The following is a 21,115-nucleotide window of genomic DNA, read 5'->3' as shown; positions in this document are numbered from 1 at the left end:
GCATGGATGTGTGTGATGTCCTTAGGTTAGTTAGGTTTTAAGTAGTTCTAAGCTCTAGGGGACTGATGACCTCAGCTGTTAAGTCCCATGGGCCATAGTGCTCAGAGTCATTTTTGAACCATTCAGTCCCTAACATTTATTTCTGTAAATTTTAAGTTTTTACTTTAATACGAAACACGCTGCCGCAACTGTAACAAATGGAGGACGTGTTAGAAACCCATCAAAAGTAAAATAAAATTTCGATCTAAATCTACCGAAATTCTATGTGGGCACAATACGATCGCCAAAGAATGGCATGTAACCTTTAATCGCTCCGGCAAAAATAAAGTCAACAAATAACAGGCAGCTTTATCTATGTCATACATACAATATTTTTTTCTGTATTGTTGCTGCTGTATTTAAACATGCTGTGTAGAAATTTAAATCAAATGTCTATTAATTGTAGTCACGTACCTAGAAGCGTCTAGAAGCGTTCAAAGTTTTTGGGGATGTTTGCAACGTGCTGTACATAATTCGAGGTATTCAGATGGATGCTGTGGTGGCGAAATGTTCATTTGAGTGCAGTATTCGAACGAGGGCCCACTTTCCTGAAAACAAAACTCAATGCATCTCCTAAACGACCCGCGAGTGAAGCTGCTGGTGGCATGCACCGACAACCTAACTGGATGCGCTGTTTCAAGATACCCGGGTTTGGGTGTTCGGTGACACAAACACGATTCCTTACATAGCCCAACAACAAAGAATCTACTGACGTAAAATTGAGCTGATGGAGCTCTTCGGCCAGGATATCTCACGGCACACGCCATGGCTGCTTCACTGGCGTCGTGTCAGCACTCGCCGAGCATCAACAACCTGTCAAATTAGTCCCTCGATGCGTATAACATGTTTATTACACGTCAATATCCGCAGCAGACTGAACCTCGTCTGTTAGAGCATTCCCATCCGCCCTGTTTAAGGCCCTGTAAGGAAACATTCTACAATCCAACCCAACATAACTTCAAAGAGCGAATCGAGGAAGCTTTTTGTTCCGTCACACCAGTAACTTTTGCATACAGCACGTTCCCTGAAGACCCCTAAATCTTTGAACTGTCTAGCTTTCTACCTCAGAGTGATGGGAATTTGGGCCGACCGCGGTGGTCTCGCGGTTCTGGGCGCGCAATCCGGAACCGCGCGACTGCTACGGTCGCAGGTTCGAATCCTGCCTCGGGCATGGATGTGTGTGATGTCCTTAGGTTAGTTAGGTTTAAGTAGTTCTAAGTTCTAGGGGACTGATGACCCCAGCTGTTAAGTCCCATAGTGCTCAGAACCATTTGAACCATTTTTTTTATGGGAATTTGGTTGCTACACACTTGGTCTAAATGCATAAACTATATTATAGAAAAAAATGATATTCCGTTTTTAAAATTACCGCTCGCTGCTTCAACTCTCTGGAAAATAACTACACTACAGGCCATTAAAATTGCTACACCAAGAAGAAATGCAGATGATAAACGGGTATTCAAATGGCTCTGAGCACTATGGGACTCAACGGCTGAGGTCATTAGTCCCCTAGAACTTAGAACTAGTTAAACCTAACTAACCTAAGGACATCACAAACATCCATGCCCGAGGCAGGATTCGAACCTGCGACCGTAGTGGTCTTGCGGTTCCAGACTGCAGCGCCTTTAACCGCACGGCCACTTCGGCCGGCTAAACGGGTATTCATTGGACAAATATATTATACTAGAACTGACATGTGATTACATTTTCACGCAATTTAGGTGCATAAATCCCGAGAAATCAGTACCCAGAACAACCACCTCTCGCCGTAATAACGGCCTTGATACGCCTGGGCATTGAGTCAAACAGAGCATGGATTGCGTGTACAGGTACAGCTGCCGATGCAACTTCAACACGATACCACAGTTCATCAAGAGTAGTGAAAGGCGTATTGTGACGAGCCAGTTACTCGCCACCATTGACCAGACGTTTTCAATTGGTGAGTGATCTGGAGAATGTTCTGGCGAGGGCAGCAGTCGAACATTTTCTGTATCCAGGAAGGCCCGTACAGGACCTGCAATATGCGGTCGTGCATTATCCTGCTGAAATGTACGGTTTCCCAGGGATCGAATGAAGAGTAGAGCCACGGGTCGTAACACATCTGAAATGTAGCGTCCACTGTTCAAAGTGCCGTCAATGCGAACAAGAGGTGACCGAGACATGTAACCAATGGCACCCCATACCATCACGCCAGGTGATACTCCAGTATGGCGATGACAAATACACGCTTCCAATGTGCGTTCACCGCGATATCGCCAAACACGGATGCGACCACATCATGATGCTGTAAACAGAACCTGGATTCATCCGAAAAAATGACGTCTTGCCATTCGTGCACCCAAGTTCGTCGTGGAGTACACCATCGCAGGCGCTCCTGTCTGTGATGCAGCGTTAAGGGTAACCGCAGCCATGGTCTCCGAGCTGATAGTCCATGCTGCTGCAAACGGCGTCGAATTGTTCGTGCAGATGATTGTTGTCCTGAAAACGGCCCCATCTTATGACACAGGGGTCGAGACGTGGCTGCACGATCCGTTACAGCCATGTGGATAAGATGCCTGTCATCTGGACTGCTGGTGATACGAGGCCGTTGGGATCCAGCACGGCGTTCCGTAACACCCCTCCTGAACCCACCGATTCCATATTCTGCTAACAGTCATAGGATCTCGACCAACGGGAGCAGCAATGTCGCGATACGATAAACCGTAATCGCTATAGGCTACAATCCGACGGAAACGTGATGGTACGCATTTCTCCTCCTTACACGAGGCATCACAACAACGTTTCACCAGGCAACGCCGGTCAACTGCTGTTTGTGTATGAGAAATCGGTTGGAAACTTTCCTCCTGTCAGCATGTTGTAGGTGTCGCCATCGGTGCCAACCTTGTGTGAATGCTCTGAAAAACTAATCGTTGGCATATCACAGCATCTTCTTCCTGTCGGTTAAATTTCGCGTCTATAGCACGTCATCTTCGTGGTGTCGCAATTTTAATGGCCAGTAGTGTAAATAAACTATGAGAGTGGATCCAAAACTAATGCGTTCTGTGTCATAAAAAAAATAACGCATAACAACGGAATTAGTACACATCATGGCCTGAACTGCCCTTTTCACAACACTACCATTCAACACAGTCACCAGGCACTTATACACATACGCGGCATCGTTGGATCTACGCATTAAAACCTGTTTGGAAAACTCAGCGTTTTGCTTCTTGATTCATAATTTTAAAGCTGTTTAGCATCATCCACGAAGAAACTGTATGGGTACGCTGTGGCGGACATCAGCAACGTGCGGATTTGGGTGAAGTAGTTTGGTAACAGATTGCCAACGGCCTCGCCGCAGTGGTAATATCGGTTCCCGTCAGATCACCGAAGTTAAGCGCTGTTGGGCTGGGCTAGCACTTGGATGGGTGACCATCCGGTCTGCCGAGCGCTGTTGGCAAGCGGGGTGCAATCAGCCCCTGTGAGGCAAACTGAGGAGCTACTTGATTGAGACGTAGCGGCTCCGGTCTCGAAAACTGACATACGGCCGGGAGGGCGGTGTGTTGACCTCATGCCCCTCCATATCCGCATCCAGTGACGCCTGTACGCTGAGGATCACACGGCGGCCGGTCGGTTCCGTTGGACCTTCATGGCCTGTTCGGACGGAGTTTCGTTTTAGTTTTTTTAGTTTGGTAACAGAGAAACGGACATTGCAGACAAACCGCGCAGCGGTCGACCGACTACGTCACAGATGCCAATCGAGGACGTCATGGTGAAGTGATTCGAGGAGCCCGACGCGTTAGAGTTCACAATAAACGGCGAAAGCTCTAAAAAAAGAAAATATTCTTTTCACTTATTATCTTGTAAGTTTCAGAAAAGAACACTTCACCTGAAACATCCTTAACACTTTCCATGTGAGGTACATTTTTCATTTAAAGCTATGCAAGAATTCTGTTGATTCATTTATTTTGAGAAAGAGACTCAGTGTAGTCGAGATGAACGCCAATTCTCGTTTCGCGATAAGCAGCAGCCTAATTCCTCCAGCGTCCATGGAAGACAAAAGGACGCGAAGTACTACGGGTAGTGGCATTCGCAAAATTGTATTTGAAGCTGGCGCTGGAGTCCATTAATTTTAATCAAACGGCGCTTCGCTTGGGTTTTGCGAGAGAGAGAAAAAAAAGAGAGAAAAAAGAAAGAATTTGCATTGAGTTCGCATTAAAAGCGCAGCTCGTTGGCACTAGCGATAACGAAGGTCCAGAGAGCTTTACACTGACAGGCAGAAGAGATTACTGTCGCCTCCGAGAGATGCAGTGCTCACGAGGAAAGAATAATGACGATAGTATTACCTATGGACCACGGTGTTTCCCTAGAAAAAAGAAAAAGAGTGTTCTAAACGTATAGCAGAGCCTACACGGAGTAGAAACTTATGTGAAGCTTTCCAAACAAACGTTTTGTAATTTAATCTGCAGCATATGAATATTGATGAACTTCACCTGAAGGAAAGTCCACAAGTAGGATTTCATTACGAGGAATTTGCGTGTAGAGGACAGACAGTGGACTGCCTTGAAAGTGGTCCACGTTTATCTGCAAGTCAGCGGGCTCTACAAGAGCCCTCTTCCCAAGCCCAGAGAACCAAGCCAGGTCGGCCTTGCAGTAAAAGCAACAACTATAGTAACTTGGTGAGAACCTCTGTTTGCCGTTCTCAATCACGTACACTGGGAGGAAAATGATGGTAGGCTTACAGTGCGCTGTTCGGAGCGGGAGGCCAACAAATACGCCACATTCGCACGATCACAGGACAACACTCATGCTCATAAATTAAGGATAATGCTGATACATGGTGAAATAACGCTCTGGTGGGCGGTTTGCGGGTTTAAATCACATCGGGGTATGACCATGCGGTGTATCTGACTGCGGTCGTCGCACGGTGGTGCTGGCAGCAGTCCTCATGCGCATGGCTCAAAGGACACATATTGATGACGTTATGAGGGGTAGAATACTAGGGCAACGAGAGGCTGGTCAAACACAGCAGGTCTTAGCACGGGCCCTCCGTGTGCCACAAAGTGTGATCTCAAGATTATGGCAACGATTCCAGCAGACAGGAAACGTGTCCAGGCGCTACATTACAGGACGTCCACATTGTACAACACCACAAGAAGACCGATATCTCACCATCAGTGCCCACAGACGGCCACGAAGTACTGCAGATAGCCTTGCTCAGGACCTTACCGCAGCCACTGGAACAGTTGTCTCCAGACACACAGTCTACAGACGACTTAACAGACATGGTTTATTCGCCCGGAGACCTACGAGGTGCATTCCACTGACCCCTGGTCACAGGAGAGCCCTTAAAGCCTGGTGTCAAGAGCAGTGTACATGGTCACTGGAACAGTGGTCCCAGGTTATGTTCACGGACGAGTGCAGGTATAGTCTGAACAGTGATTCTCGCTGGGATTTCATCTCGCGTGAACCAGGAACCAGATACCAACCCCTTAATGTCCTTGAAAGGGACCTGTATGGAGGTCGTGGTTTGATGGTGTGGGGTGGGATTACGATTGGTGCACGTACAACCCAGCATTTCTTTGACAGAGGAACTGTAACAGGTCAGGTGTATCGGGACGTCATTTTGCACCAGTATGTCCGCCTTTTCAGGGGTGCAGTGGGTCCCACTTTCCTCCTGATGGATGATAACGCACGGCCCCACCGAGCTGCCATCGTGGAGGAGTACCTTGAAACAGAAGATATCAGGCGAATGGAGTGGCCTGCCTGTTCTCCAGACCTAAACCCCATCGAGCATGTCCGGGATGCTCTCGGTCGACGTATCGCTGCACGTCTTCAAACCCCCAGGACACTTCCGGAGCTCCGACAGGCACTGGTGCAAGAATGGGAGGCTATACCACAGCAGCTGCTCGACCACCTGATCCAGAGTACGCCAACCCGTTGATTGGCCTGTGTATGTCTGCATGGTGATCATATCCCATACTGATGTCGGGGTACATGCGCAGGAAACAGTGGCGTTTTGTAGTACATGTGTTTCGGGACGGTTTTCTCAACTTACCACCAATACCGTGGACTTACAGATTTGTGTCGTGTGTGTTCCCTATGTGCCTACGCTATTAGCGCCAGTCTTGCGTAATGCCACGCTGTGTGGCACCACATTCTGCAATTATCCTTAATTTATGAGCATGAGTGTACATCAACCTTACGTCGTAATATTTTACACACAGGTTTCCATCCATCAGGTGCATAAAACATGAAGCCATGCAGATACAACAGCTCTGGTAGTGTTAAATTCTCGCGAGTAAAACTTGATGATAAATTCGTGGATGGCTGAGTTGAGTCTAGAGCGTACGGCGTCTGGTTTATTAGCGGGCACATCGTTTTTCTATCATGAGAGTATCGTTAAATAATACGAAGGGCTATTCGAAAAGTAAGGTCAGACAGGGTGCGAAATGGAAACCACAGTGAAAATCCGATGAAGCTTTGCACTGACCTGTTGGGCAGTGTCTCAAGTATGCCCGGCGATAGTGTCACGTGGCCCTTTTCAGTTTAGAGCGCACAGTGAACATGTAAAGATGCCTAGACCGAGAGTCCTCTGCCAAGTATGAGGACCTGGTGACAGATTTCGCCTGATGTCACGCAGCCCACGTAATATAACTGTCATGCATGTCCTCACTCAGGACAATTTTCGGTCACACGATGGAAGGGCAGTGAAGATACTCCTGCAGCGTTTTCGATGAGAATTGTTTGGTCACCTACAATACAGCCCGTTATTGACTCCCCCTGAGTTTCATCTCTGTTCACATGAACCGTTTGCTATGATAAACATTTTGGCACAGTGGACCAGCGCAGACAATCAGCGGAAATCAAAGGCAGCGGACTTCTATGACGAGGGAATTGGAAAGTTGGTTTAAGGTTACGAAAAATGTCTACGTAGAGAAGTAGCTGGAATTTTTAGCTAATTGTTGCAAATAAAACATTTTTTATTTTCAATGTGGTCTCCATTTAGCGACCGATAGGATCATGTTTTCCGAACGGTCCTCGTATGATACGATATGAGAGACATGTGCTGACGCTTAGAGGATCTTGTTTAATCGTCTTACTCAATTTCAATGGGTTGTGTCATAGAGGAATTCATTAAAATTAGGCTCGGTGATAATCTTTTCAGTAGGGACAAGCGTTGTTCTCTGAGCAAGTCGTGCAAACATGCGCTGACTTGTATTAAAACACACGACGTTGTTTAACACAATCGGCAGAAGATTGTAACAGTTAGTCACGTCAGCGAAACCTCGTTTTTGTTACCATTCACCACCGGCGGTGCTGCTCGTATCGTTTATAGCTGAGGCAGCACTCACGACATATTACTCTCTACTGGCCCATTTGGAGTCGCCAACTCTAGCGTGACGTCTGGTCGACACGACTCAGCAACAGCTGCGTCTGAACTGAAAATAAGGACCAGTTGACCGTCGAAATATTGTGTCGACTTGAAGATCTTCCTGCAAACCTGAGAAGAATATCACATAATCCTGCGATTTAACCCACCATTCAGGTAAGGAATCAGTGGCAGTTTCGAGTCAGCTGAGATGGGTCGGTCATGCTCGACGACCGGGTTTCAATCTTTCCCTCGTTCCGCTATCATCAACACAATCGCGAATTTTAAATCCGCATATCATAGTTAAATGACTGTACACTATACGTCGCGAAGGAACGGCGCCATTGTGATCGAGCATAGAAGACGCCTGTTCTAATTTTGCGACTGGACCACCCGTCCGGATCTCTAAGCCAACACTTCTACACAGCGTCACGTTTTTATTTTACTTTTATGTTACATCTACAAGCACCATCCGCCAGTCATTGCTCGTCGTTCCCTTTCCTGCAATTGTACAGGCTTTCCTAGCTGTTGTCAATGAAGGCAAAATCCTTCTAGTTTTCCCTATGCACACGTTTCCACAGCCACATGCCACTTCATGGGTTCTTGCAGTGTGGAGGCGAGCAGATGCGTCCGTTTAGCATCAAAAAAAGTATTTTTCTCCCAACGCAAATTAAAAAGACTGTTTCCGAAGCAAAACGGACGCACATGTTCGGCTCCACACTGTGGGAGTCTATGAGGTGACTTTTGAGTGTGGCGGAGTGTATGCAGGTGAAATTGGAAGGACAGTAAAAGAACTTATTAAAGAGCCCGAATACCATACGTGTCTAAAACGAAATCTGCGGTACCCGAAAAGGAAGAAGGAAAGGAAGATTGGGTTTAACGTCCCGTCGACATCGAGGTCACTGGAGACGGAGCACAATCTCAGAGTGTGTCAATGATAGGGAAGGAAATCGGCCGTGGCATTTCAAAGGAACCATCCCGGCATTTGGCTGAAGCGATTTAAGCAAATCATGGGAACCCTAAACCTGGATGGCCGGATGCTGTTTGAACCGTCGTCCTCCCGAATGCGAGTCCAATGTGCTAACCACCTCACCACCTCGCTCGGTGGAATACCAGGAGAACTGCAGTTATGACATACAGACAGGATGATTCTTATTAACGTTTAAAAAACCCTTAGCGACGTAGACGACGCTGAGTCAAGTAATTTAATATTAAACATTGTGCCTCAAATGCTGGGAAATACCCCAAAAATGGATGATAAATGTTGAACGTTTGACATCACATCCAAAATACATAGGATGTTTTCGAGCGCCTGCGTGAAGGGATTATTGAGCGATGCAATACTTTCATTCAAGCAGGCGGTGCAAACTTAGAACACCTGTTGTAAATGTGAGCTGTTATAAATGTAGAAGTTACAAAATTATTGTCCTCGCTGTAGCCAAGCAAAAGCCGTTCTTATGCTATGTTTCTTTCTTTTCCCCTTCTCGTTCTGTTTACGGGCATTATGTAGCAAAGAAAATGTGGGTATTTACTAGTAATAATGTATTTCGAAACCTCATACTGATTTACCTGTGGCGCGATATGGTTTTTTTTTTGTGCTGTACTTTGCAATAAACCACCGGAGATGTCGAGACCGGTAAATAAATTAGTAAATTAGTACTTCAATGTAAACACAAAATTCTCTAACAACAGGAAAAAAATACTGCCTGCCAGAGTGATAACTCGAACCCTGACGCCACTCGCCAAAGTTCTACATGTAGGCGCGGAGCCACACTGACATGAATACTTCATTGGATTGGGATTATCAGGTGCAGCAGTCCGATAGACACAACCGCTGCACGTGCGACGACATACATCTGGCGACGTCAAATGTTCAACATCTGTCAACCAGTTTTGCAACCCCATGTATCTTGTATTGAATTACTTGTCTCTGCGTCATCTACGTCGCTTCGGACGTTACTAAACGTTAATGAGAATCACCTTGCAGAATTCAATAACATACGAGCGCTAGCAAAGGAATACAACATTTATAGAACGAAACTCCGAGAAGCGGTTGAGATTTCTAAGGCCAGACGTAATGTCAAAAGACGCAATAGGCTTCCAGATTCCTGGCTTTCCGCCATCAAGGAACTAAGTACTCAGCCACGGTGTGTTAGAAATGCAAACTACTACCAGGAAGCCTCTGCTAATCGACAACAATACACTACTGGCCATTAAAATTGCTACCCCAAGAAGAAATGCAGATGAAAAACGTGTATTCATTGGACAAATATATTGTACTAGAACTGACATGTGATTACATTTTCATGCAATTTCAGTGCATAGATCCTGAGAAATCAGTACCCAGAACAAACACCTCTGGCCGTAATAACGTCCTTGGTATGCCTGGGCATTGAGTCAAACAGAGCTTGGATGGCGTGTACAGGTACAGCTGCCCATGCGGCTTCAACACGATACCACAGTTCATCAAGAGTAGTGACTGGAGTATTGTGACGAGCCAGTTGCTGGGCCACCATTGACCAGACGTTTTCAGTTGGTGAGAGATCTAGAGAATCTGCTGGCCAGGGCAGCAGTCGAACATTTCCTGTATCCAGAAAGGCCCGTACAGGACCTGCAACATGCGGTCGTGCATTATCCTGCTGAAATGTAGGGTTTCGCAGGGATCGAATGAAGGGTAGAGCCACGGGTCGTAACACATCTGAAATGTAACGTCCACTGTTCAAAGTGCCGTCAATGCGAACAAGAGGTGACCCAGACGTGTAACCAATGGCACCGCATACCATCACGCCGGGTGATACGCCAGTATGGCGATGACGAATACACGCTTCCAATGTGCGTTCACCGCGATGTCGCCAAACACGGATGCGACCACATCATGATGCTGTAAACAGAACCTGGATTCATCCGAAAAAATGACGTTTTGTCATTCGTGCACCCAGGTTCGTCGTTGAGTACACCATCGCAGGCGCTCCTGTCTGTGATGCAGCGTCAAGGCTGATAGTCCATGCTGCTGCAAAGTCGTCGAACTGTTCGTGCAGATGGTTGTTGTCTTGCAAACGTCCCCATATGTTGACTCAGGGATCGAGACGTGGCTGCACGATCCGTTACAGCCATGCGGATAAGGTGCCTATCATCTCGACTGCTAGTGATAGGAGGCCGTTGGGATCCAGCACGGCGTTCCATATTACCCTCCTGAACCCACAGATTCCATATTCTGCTAACAGTCATTGTATCTCGACCAACGCGAGCAGCAATGTCGCGATACGATAAACCGCAATCGCGATAGGCTACAATCCGACTTTTATCAAAGTCGGAAACGTGATGGTACGCATTTCTCCTCCTTACACGAGGCATCACAACAACGTTTCACTAGGCAACGCCGGTCAACCGCTGTTCGTGTATGAGAAATCGGCTGGAAACTTTCCTCATGTCTGCACGTTGTAGGTGTCACCACCGGCGCCAACCTTTTGTGAATGCTCTGAAAGGCTAATCATTTGCGTATCACAGCATCTTCTTCCTGTCGGTTAAATTTCGCGTCTGTAGCACATCATCTTCGTGGTGTAGCAATTTTAATGGCCAGTAGTGTATTTTGATAAAATTCACCCTATCTTTCTCTCCCTCTTTAGGTTCCTATCCAATTGTGATAGCCCACCAATAATAGTCGAAAAAAGTATACACAAAAACCTCACTTCTTCAGAACTAGCGCAAGAAAACTTCCTTTAATAAGTGGACACGACTGTGGTCTGTGACAGTTGTAACGGTTCAGTTACATCCGTTCATTTCATCCCCCTCACCCCTTGAAATATTAATTCAAATTGCAGACCTAGGGCAATGTATTGCAAACGTTTCCTAAATGATGGGAGAAAAGCAACAAGTGAGAAGGAAATCTTCTATTAATGTTTGTGTCAAAATCTGTACATATTCTGGTAGACTGAGAGTTCCGAAGCGCTACCCAGCTTCGAGCTCCTGAGAAAGAAGTACTTACTGTAGGGCTACCTGGATGACGGATGCAAGGGAGGTGAAGACAGAGGACAACGGGCAACAGCACGGAGACTTCAACTCGCTACTGTTGGAGAGGAAAAAAAAACCACCCACAACTCGAAGAAAACGACTATTGATACCCGTCAGTCCCGGACTTGGGTTCGTTTCCAACTGTCGCGCATCTTATTAGCGCCAGGACAAGATTGCTGAAGTTAGTGTTGACTCATTTTTGGTAAAATATAGCGATGTATTAGTTCAAATGTCGATCTTTCAATTTTGCTTGGAGAAATAAGCGATTGCGTTGTTCCTTATTATCAATTAATTATGGAGTGTAAACTTTCGCCGAGCGACCGCTCAAGTCGCAGATTCGAATCCTGCCTCGGGCATGGATGTGTGTGATGTCCTTAGGTTAGTTAGGTTTAATTAGTTCTAAGTTCTAGGCGACTGATGACCTCGGAAGTTAAGTCGCATAGTGCTCAGAGCCATTTCAACCATTTGTAAACTTTCTTTTTATTCATAAATAGCTGTTTGCATACGGCTTCGCCCGCGTACCGTGTCACATATATTTCACAAATTTATGCATTTTGCCCTGCTGTTTCATTTGAATTCTGAGGATACTTGTAACTGTGCCACCAGCTTCGAGAGAAAGGAATGTCGCTGGAAACTGCTTGATACTCAGCTCTGAACATCCTGCCACTCCAGAGAGGACGTTAAATGTGTCTGCGGTGTTGAGCCACGTGGTACGATCCTTGGCCCCGCTGGCAAAATTATTGACTCGCTGCAGTGCTCATTGTCACGATGTGGTAGGTGCACTGAACAAAGCAAATAAGAGATTGCCCTTCATACTTTTACAGTATTCCAAGTCAGTATCAACAGGTCGCTATCGGACGTTTCTGCAGATCACATCTCATCGTCACTAACATCCCTAACAGTAGTAGAACTCTCTTACTCCTACAGCATTTTTACACAAATAATGAGTCACATACAAATCAAATGTTGTTCTACATCTATATCTGCACCACTACTCTGCAATTCACAATTACGTGCCTGGCAAAGGGTTCTTGGACACACCTTCAAGATATTTCTCTACCGTTCCACACTCGAACAGCGCGCGGGAAAAACGAACACTTGAAATTTTTCCGTGCGAGTTCTGATTTCTCGCACTTTATTCTGATGATCATCCTTCCCTATGTAGGTGGGCGCCAACAAAATATTTTCACACTCTGAGGGCAAAATTGGCGATTGAAATTTCATGAGAAGATCCTACCGCAACGAAAAAGCCTTTGTTTTAATGACTGCCACCCCAATTCGCGTATCATATCTGTGGCACACTCTCGCCTACTTCGTGATAATTTAAAACGTGCTACCCTTCTTTGAACTTCTGCGTCAGTCTTATCTGATGCGGATCCCACACCGCATAGTAATATTCCTGAAAAGGGCGCACAAGTATGGTGTATGCAATCTCTTTAGTAGACCTGTTGCATTTTCTGTGTGTTTGCTCTCCCCCCAACATTATCTATGTTGAAATCTATCAATGGATGAAGTTGCTCCAGAAGTTGTTGACTTATGCTTATATGTCACTCTCTTCCACGTCCACCTTAAACTATAGGATTACTAGTGGTGCCTTACTGTCATAGTAAATGTTTCCAGATGGCAGGAGATACGAGTGCCAATTTTGGTACAAATTCCTTCAGTTTTTACAGAGATATGCACCCTATCCTAACCCTAACTATAGGGGTGAAACGTCAACATGATCGTCACCCGTAAGCCTTGTGACCCGAGAACTATGGATCTCACACTAATATCGGTCATTATCGAATTTTTTTTTAAAAAGTATTATGTCTTCTCGTTCCCCACGCCGACCCCCACAATATTTTTATACAAACATTGAGCCATCTATATACACAAAATTTGACTGAAATTGCTCTAGACATTCCGGAATGAAGCCTCTGTGCAACCCTCTTTTTACCTCTACCCCTATGGGCAGACAACTTTGTGGTCCGGAGTACAACTACGCACCAAAGTTTCAATGTTTCATCGTAATCGAACGAATGGTATAGGAAAGCAAAGATGACACACAAACAAGTACTCATATTTTATGTAGTAGATTTCTGGGTGAAGTTAGGCTCTATGTTTATTCTTATTTGTGTGTCGGATTATCTTTGCTTCATTGACTCACGCTCGGAACGGCTGACCTTGTTTGTAGCAGTGAGTTCAATTTTTCATACGCAGTCAGCTACTAGAGCCAGGGCCCTAGTTATGAATATTGTGTTGGAATATTAATATTAATAGGGGAATTTTTTTGTTATGCTCCAATAGAGCAGGTTCATCCGAGAGAAACTTTTAAAATTTTGTGATACGCTCTGTAACTGAAAGTTGAAATTCTTTCAATTATCCTCAATCTTTCACTACAACAGAAGAACCCATACACAGTGTTCAGCAAACTGTGATCACTAGTTGACTGTCCGCCCCCTTTGCTGAGTGGTCAGCGCGTCTGCCACGCAGCGTGCTTGGGTTCGATTACCTGTCGGGCCGGAGATTTTCTCCGCTCGGGGACTGGGTGTTGGGTTATCCTCGTCATCGTTTCATTACCATTGATACGCAAGTCGACGAATGTGGCGTCAGCTAAAAATACTTGCAACTCGACAACCCAACTTCCCCACCTAGGGACTCTGGGTCATCAGTCCCATACGATCATTTCATTTCACCAGTTGTTCCCAGTAGAGGGATCGAAATGTCAACAATGTAAGAAGAAATTGAAGAAGAACATGACGTGATCTGACAACCTAAAGGGTTTTACCTTTAATTTCCTTGCCTGTTCCGCTCGCAAATAGAGCGAGAGGAAAACTATAGCTCCTAGGCCTCTGTACGAAGGCTAGCCACCCTTATTTTGTCCTTGCGATCCTTCCGCGAGATGCACGTTCGAGATAGTACAATTATTCTGCAGGTTTTCGCAACTGCTGATTCTCTGAACTTTCTGTTTACATCTGCACAGGGCGTGATAACGCCCCTAACCGTCATTGTCGGGGAGGCGAAGCACTGAGGAGGGAACGAAACACTATCTATGGAGGGACAGAGAGCGTGACAACCGTGAAGAGAAGAGCACGGCGATAAACACCGAATGCGACTAGCGCCGAGCGACTGAACGTAACAATCAAGCATGCGCAACAGAGCATGTACCAGGCGAAGGCCAGGTCCCAGGTAGCTGACATCAGAGCAAGAACAACGGCTGTGGCTTATCGTTGCCGACAGGTAAATACCTCGGCCAATGATTCTGCCCATACAATGCTTCGCTTGCGTCGCCTGTGACAGCTTCCCGCACTATTCTCCCGCGAGATTCACGCCAGCACGTCTGCGTCCATATAGGGATAGGTTGACTGAGATCCTAAATTTCTTGCATTCTCGGCTCCAGTGATTCCCATCTATAACTGCAAAGCATTTCCGTAGCACTCTCGTATTGATCGACCGTTAATAAATGTAGCAGCACGCCTCTATATTGCTTCGATGTCTTCCTTTATGAAATCTCCTGGGGTTCCCAAACACAAGATCGCACAAACGTTCTCTCTGCGGTTTACACTGCATGTGCGCTGTTATGTTCCTAGCACTCTATCAATAAACTTTAGTCGTCCAGTCACCTTCCCTACAGCTGACATCTGCTCGTCGCATTTCGTATTTGTGTATTTTACCGATGTGACTTAATGAAACAGTGTGTCATTAATACTGTATTTGAACAATACAGCAATCTTTCTTCCACCCGTCGGCACTCATCACCACTCATACAAACCAAGATGCCCATTCATTGCACGGAATAGAAATTCTGTACAGGTTATGAGAACGATGACATTTTCTCTTACGCAGCATCGTCATCAATAAATAATGTCAGGTATGATGAGCGCCATACCAAACGATGAAGGGCATGCTGTTCTACACATACGGTTCGTAAACGGCCCCTACACGAATTCTTTTTTTTTTCATATCTACATGGGCGTTCAATAAGTAATGCAACATATTTTTTTTTCTGAAAGCAGGTTGGTTTCATTTGCGTTTGTAACATACCACATTGTTACCCACTCTTCTGGCTACAAAACCCTGTTTTTCAACATAATCTCCGTTCAATGCGTCGGCATTACGCCATCTTACTGAGAAGGCCTGTATGCCCGCATGGTACCACTCGACTGGTTGACGTCGAAGCCTGCATCCTGCTGCATCAATAACCTCCCCATCATCCACGTACGCTTTCCGCAAAGTGCATTCTTCATTAGGCCAAACACATGGAAGTCCGAAGGTGCGAGACCCGGGCTGAATGAGGGACAACGTTCCAGTGAAGTTTTGTGAGATCCTCTCGTGTGCGCAGGCTTGGATGAGGCCTTGCGTTGTTACGGTGAAGAAGTTCGTTTGCATTTTTGTGGCGACGAACACGCTCAAGTCGTTTCTTCAGTTTCCTGTGGGCAGCACATAGCCGTGTGCGGTCGGACGACGCACGGAAGATCTGATAGATTTGAGCGACCTCGGTACGATGTTGACAGACGCCTCGCCCAACGACTCATCGTGCTTTTGTTCACTGCCAGGTCTCCGTAGAGATTCTGCAAACGCCTATGAATATCTGCGATGCTCTGGTCTTTCGCCAAAGGTAACTCAATGACAGCTCTTTGCTTGGAACTCACCTCCTTTACAGACGCCATTTTGAAAGCTACGTTTAGCGCCATCATCTATCGGAACTTCATGAAACTATAGGTGCTGAAGCGGCAATATTCCACGCTGTCCCACAACAAATTTCACATTTTTCAACCGAAACTGCCCGAGAGTGAAAATGTTTTGCATTACTTATTGAACTCTCCTCGTACATCTATAGCCCCGGAGGCCACCTTACGATGTGCGTTGAAGGATACGTCTCGTACGACTATATTCCCCCCTCCCGCAGCCCCATATGATCCATTCGCGCATGGCGCATGAAGTTACACTTCTTTTTTATTGCTTTTGTTGCGATAGCACGTAACACACAAAACATCAGTTCACAATACAAAACATACTTGAAAACATCTTCCTCACTGTTAAAGTTCACATTTCATAAGCTGACGACAATATGTGTCTCTCCAAAATGACGTCCAAGACTTGACCTTCTCAAGGTCCGACTCTCTAACAACTAACTAATAATCGCTTACGCGCCCAAAAATCAAGAGTTACAAGTACGTCACAGATCATAGTGACAAAAGAAAGAATACACATAAGAATAATATCATTGCAATATAAACATATCGATGCATCAAAGTACATCTACATTAATGAAATCAAATCTGAGTGTTGTCTCAGAAATATGTCAACTACTTTACAGAAACACAGTAGAATATTGCTGGTATTGAGAGGTTGAGTTGAGGTGCCGTAATGGTTGCGTAATTCAAGTACCATTACAACCTGATAAGCAATACTCAAAAATCAGCAATGTTTTGTTAAGTCACTTCTTTCGTGGATCAATTATACTTCCTTAAGAGTCTTCCTGCGAATCTCAGTCTGCCATCTGCTTTTCCTGCTGTTAAGTTTCATGTACTCATTCCACTTTAAGTCACTTTTAATGGTTGCTCCAAGGTATTTTCCGGTAGTTACTCTTTTCAGAGATTTGTCAATGATAGTGTAATCGTACAGCAGTGGATTTCAATCGCACATCAGTGGATTTTTTCGTCTATTTATGCTCACTGCGTTACATTTACTTACGTTCAGGGTCAACTGCCAGAGCCTGCACCAATCATTGATTTTTTGCAGGTCTTCCTGCAGTTCACTGTAGTCTTCTGGTGTTAGGTTGCTACGATCTCATAGATGATGATGATGAAGTCCAATACTCCTTGACAGAGCGTAGGGGAACGATGCGGGAGACCCGCACCGCCGTACTAGGCAAGGTCCTAATGGAGGTGGTTTGCCGTAGCCGTCCTCCGACCGTAATGGGAATGAATGATGATGATGAAGACGACACAACAACACCCATCATCTCTGAAATTTCGCTTTTGCAATCTCAACTTCAAGCCAACCCATACAAATACGGCTTAGGTTAGGTTAGGTTAATCACGTCATTGATGCGACACTCACTGTCAACGGAAAGTGTCCGTCTGTTTCCCATTACAACAAAATGATTTTGAAACCGGAATTTTACGTGCACAATGGATAGAAAGGTCTCGAATTTGTCTAGTGCGATATTTGTTTTACTGAGATTTAAACAGGTATAGTAAAACACGAGGAGTATCCAGTACAGCATGCCGCCCGCGCCGACTTCCAGCACCATACAGCAGCGCTGTTGAGTGGTTGCTGAAATACTTGTTATTCTTCGTGTTTTACTGTCCCAGTTTTCACTTATCAGTAAAACAAAATCTTACAAGACAAATTTGGAATCGCTTTGTCGGATGGACACGTAAAATACCGCTCTAAAAATAATTTTGTTTGTAATGGGAAATAAACCGACCCGTTCCGTCGGCACGGGCAACGGCCTTGCCGCAGTGGATACACCGGTTCCCGTCAGAAGTTAAGCGCTGTCGGGTCGCCACGCGCTGGTGCCATTTTTCGGGGTGCACTCAGCCTCGTGATGCCAATTGAAGAGCTACTCGACCGAATAGTAGCGACTCCGATCAAAGAAAACCATCATAACGACCGGGAGAGCGGTGTGCTGACCACAACTCCCTCCTATCCGCATCCTCTTCTGAGGATGACACGGCGGTCGGATGGTCCCGATGAGCCACATGGTGGCCTGAGGACGGAGTGCTTTTTTCGTCGGCACAGGGCGTCGCATGACAAACGTGATGAGGAGCATTTACTGAGTTTGTGCATAAGTTCACAGCGTTTTTCCGTAAGTTTCATAAACACAACAAATACACGCAACAGAAACTTTAGTCATTAATAATACACTCTCTTTCACTATTTACAACACTCTGCCAACGCTGGGGTAACATGTCGATTCCGCGACTGTAGAAGTGCGTGGTTTTGAGGCGAAGAATACGTCGGACCACATTCGCAGCGCATTTTCATCCGGAAAAGAAGTCCCTTGAAGGCTGTTCTATAGAGAGAGGAAAAGGTGAAAACCTGAGGCCGCTAGATCAGGCGAATAAGGTGGCCACGGACTGACTTCCCAACTCAACTCCTGTATAGGCCTACTGTATTTTGTCAGTCTAGCAGAATGCGGGCGGGCGTTATCGTGGAGTAGCATCACTTCACGCAGTCTTCCTGGTCGTTGTTCCTGGATTGCGCCTGCAAGATATCTTAAAAAAAAAAAAAAAAAAAAAAGTGGCTCTTAATTTCTGAGGTCATCAGTCGCCTAGAACTTAGAACTAATTAAACCTAACTAACCTAAGGACATCACACACATCCATGCCCGAGGCAGGATTCGAACCTGCGACCGTAGCGGTCACTCGGCTCCAGAATGTAGCGCCTAGAACCGCACGGCCACTCCGGCCAGCCAAGATATCTCAGTTGTTGACAATAAATATCAGCAGTGGTGCTTACCCACTGTTCTTCATACGCCACACAGGCGCTGTTCCACCAGATAACATTACCTTTGTGGATGCGCGCAGTTCTTTGTACGGGAAGTTGCTACTTTGTTTGGGTTCAACCACTCCTTTCTTTTCCTTATGTTAGATAGGGAGGACACTATTTCTCGTCACGAATAACTCTACAGGATACGAATGGTCGGTACTCTTCACGAGCAAGCTTTGATGCACGTATGGTCACCCGCTGATTTTTTTGATTTGGATTAGAGCATGCGGTAACCATACATCCAATTTTTGAACCTCACGCCTTGCATACAGATGTCGCACAGTGGTGGAATAATCACAGTTCATCACATTTGCCAGTGCAGTGACGTGGATTATTAGGGATTAATACGCCCAAGCGATCTTCATCAAGCCCCGAAGATCTTCCTGGACGTGGAGGGTCACTAACGTCAAAATAAGCCTCCTTAAAATTAGGAAAGCATTTTCTTGCCGTGCTCTGTCCAATGGCAATATGCCCATACACGGCGCAAATGTTTCTGGCTGCCTCTGCTGCAACCATACCCTTACTGAACTCAAGCAGAAGACTACGTCGGAAACGTTTCGATTCACTTGGCACTCCATTTTCCACCGTCCACAGCTCTGTACGCACTACTACCGAATGACAAAAATGACAATTTGTATGCTCAAATAGCAACAAATCAAAAGTGACAAGCGATAAATAAGCCGATAGCAACCGGAACTACAACGTGTAAAACAAAAACGCTACGAACTTATGTACACTACTGGCCATTAAAATTGCTACATCACGAAGATGATGTGCTACAGACGCGACATTTAACCGACAGGAAGAAGATGCTGTGATATGCAAATGATTAGCTTTTCAGAGCATTCACACAAGGTTGGCGCCGGTGGCGACACCTACAACGTGCTGACATGAGGAAAGTTTCCAACCCATTTCTCATACACAAACAGCAGTTGACTGGCGTTGCCTGGTGAAACGCTGTTGTGATGCCTCGTGTAAGGAGGAGAAACGCGTACCATCACGTTTCCGACTTTGATAAAGGTCGTATTGTAGCCTATCACGATTGCAGTTTATCGCATCGCGACATTGCTGCTCGCGCTGGTTGAGATCCAAGACTGTTAGCAGAATATGGAATCGGTGGGTTCAGAAGGGTAATACGGAACGCCGTGCTGGATCCCAGACGCCTCGTATCACTAGCAGTCAGGTGACAGGCATCTTATCCGCATGGCTGTAACGGATCGTGCAGCCACGTCTCGATCCCTGAGCCAACAGATGGGGACGTTTGCAAGACAACAACCATCTGCACGAACAGTTCGACGACTTTGCAGCAGCATGGACTATCAGCTCGGACACCATGGCTGCGGTTACCCTTGACGCTGCATCACATACAGGAGCGCCTGCGATAGTGTACTCAACGAAGAACCTGGGTGCACGAATGGCAAGACGTCATTTTTTCGGATGAATCCAGGTTCTGTTTACAGCATCATGATGGTCGCATCCGTGTTTGGCGACATCGTAGTGAACGCACATTGGAAGCGTGTATTCGTCATCACCATACTGGCATATCACCCGGCGTGATGGTATGGGGGTGCCATTGGTTACACGTCTCAGTCACCTCTTGTTCGCATTGACGGCACTTTGAACAGTAGACGTTACATTTCAGATGTGTTACGACCCGTGGCTCTACCCTACATTCGATCCCTGCGAAACCGTACATTTCAGCAAGATAATGCACGACCGCATGTTGCAGGTCCTGTACGGGCCTTTTTGGATACAGAAAATGTTCGACTGCTGCCCTGGCCAGCACATTCTCCAGATCTCTTACCAACTGAAAACGTCCGGTCAATGGTGGCCGAGCAACTGGCTCGTCACAATACGCCAGTCACTACTCGTGATGGGGGACTGATGACCTTCGCTGTTTAGTCCCCCTTAAACATCCCAACAACCACCACCACCACTACTCGTGATGAACTGTGGTATCGTGTTGAAGCTGCATGGGCAGTTGTACCTGTACACGCCATCCAAGCTCTGTTTCACTCAATGCCCAGGCATACCAAGGGCGTTATTACGGCCAGAGGTGGTTGTTCTGGGTACTGATTTCTCAGGATCTATGCACCCAAATTGTGTGAAAATGTAATCACATGTCAGTTCTAGTATAATATATTTGTCCAGAGAATACCCGTTTATCATCTGCATTTCTTTTTGGTGCACCAATTTTAATGGCCAGTAGTGTACTAACCTAATATTTGGTCT

At 46.0% G+C, this 21,115-nt stretch overlaps 1 protein-coding gene and 1 pseudogene across 3 annotated transcripts in view; one reads left to right on the top strand and one right to left on the bottom strand.

Moving 5' to 3' along the window:
• LOC126456947 (disks large 1 tumor suppressor protein) overlaps nucleotides 1-21,115 on the bottom strand; it is a 908,459-nt gene that overhangs the window by 395,277 nt on the left and 492,067 nt on the right. The gene's annotated exons all lie outside the window — the stretch shown is intronic.
• On the top strand, nucleotides 3,361-3,478 carry LOC126459601 (5S ribosomal RNA; annotated as a pseudogene).

The sequence above is a fragment of the Schistocerca serialis genome, chromosome 2 (assembly GCF_023864345.2).
Source record: "Schistocerca serialis cubense isolate TAMUIC-IGC-003099 chromosome 2, iqSchSeri2.2, whole genome shotgun sequence".
Lineage (NCBI taxonomy): Eukaryota > Metazoa > Arthropoda > Insecta > Orthoptera > Acrididae > Schistocerca > Schistocerca serialis.
Note: the sequence above shows the minus strand (reverse complement) of the source record. Positions and strands in the feature narration are given on the sequence as shown.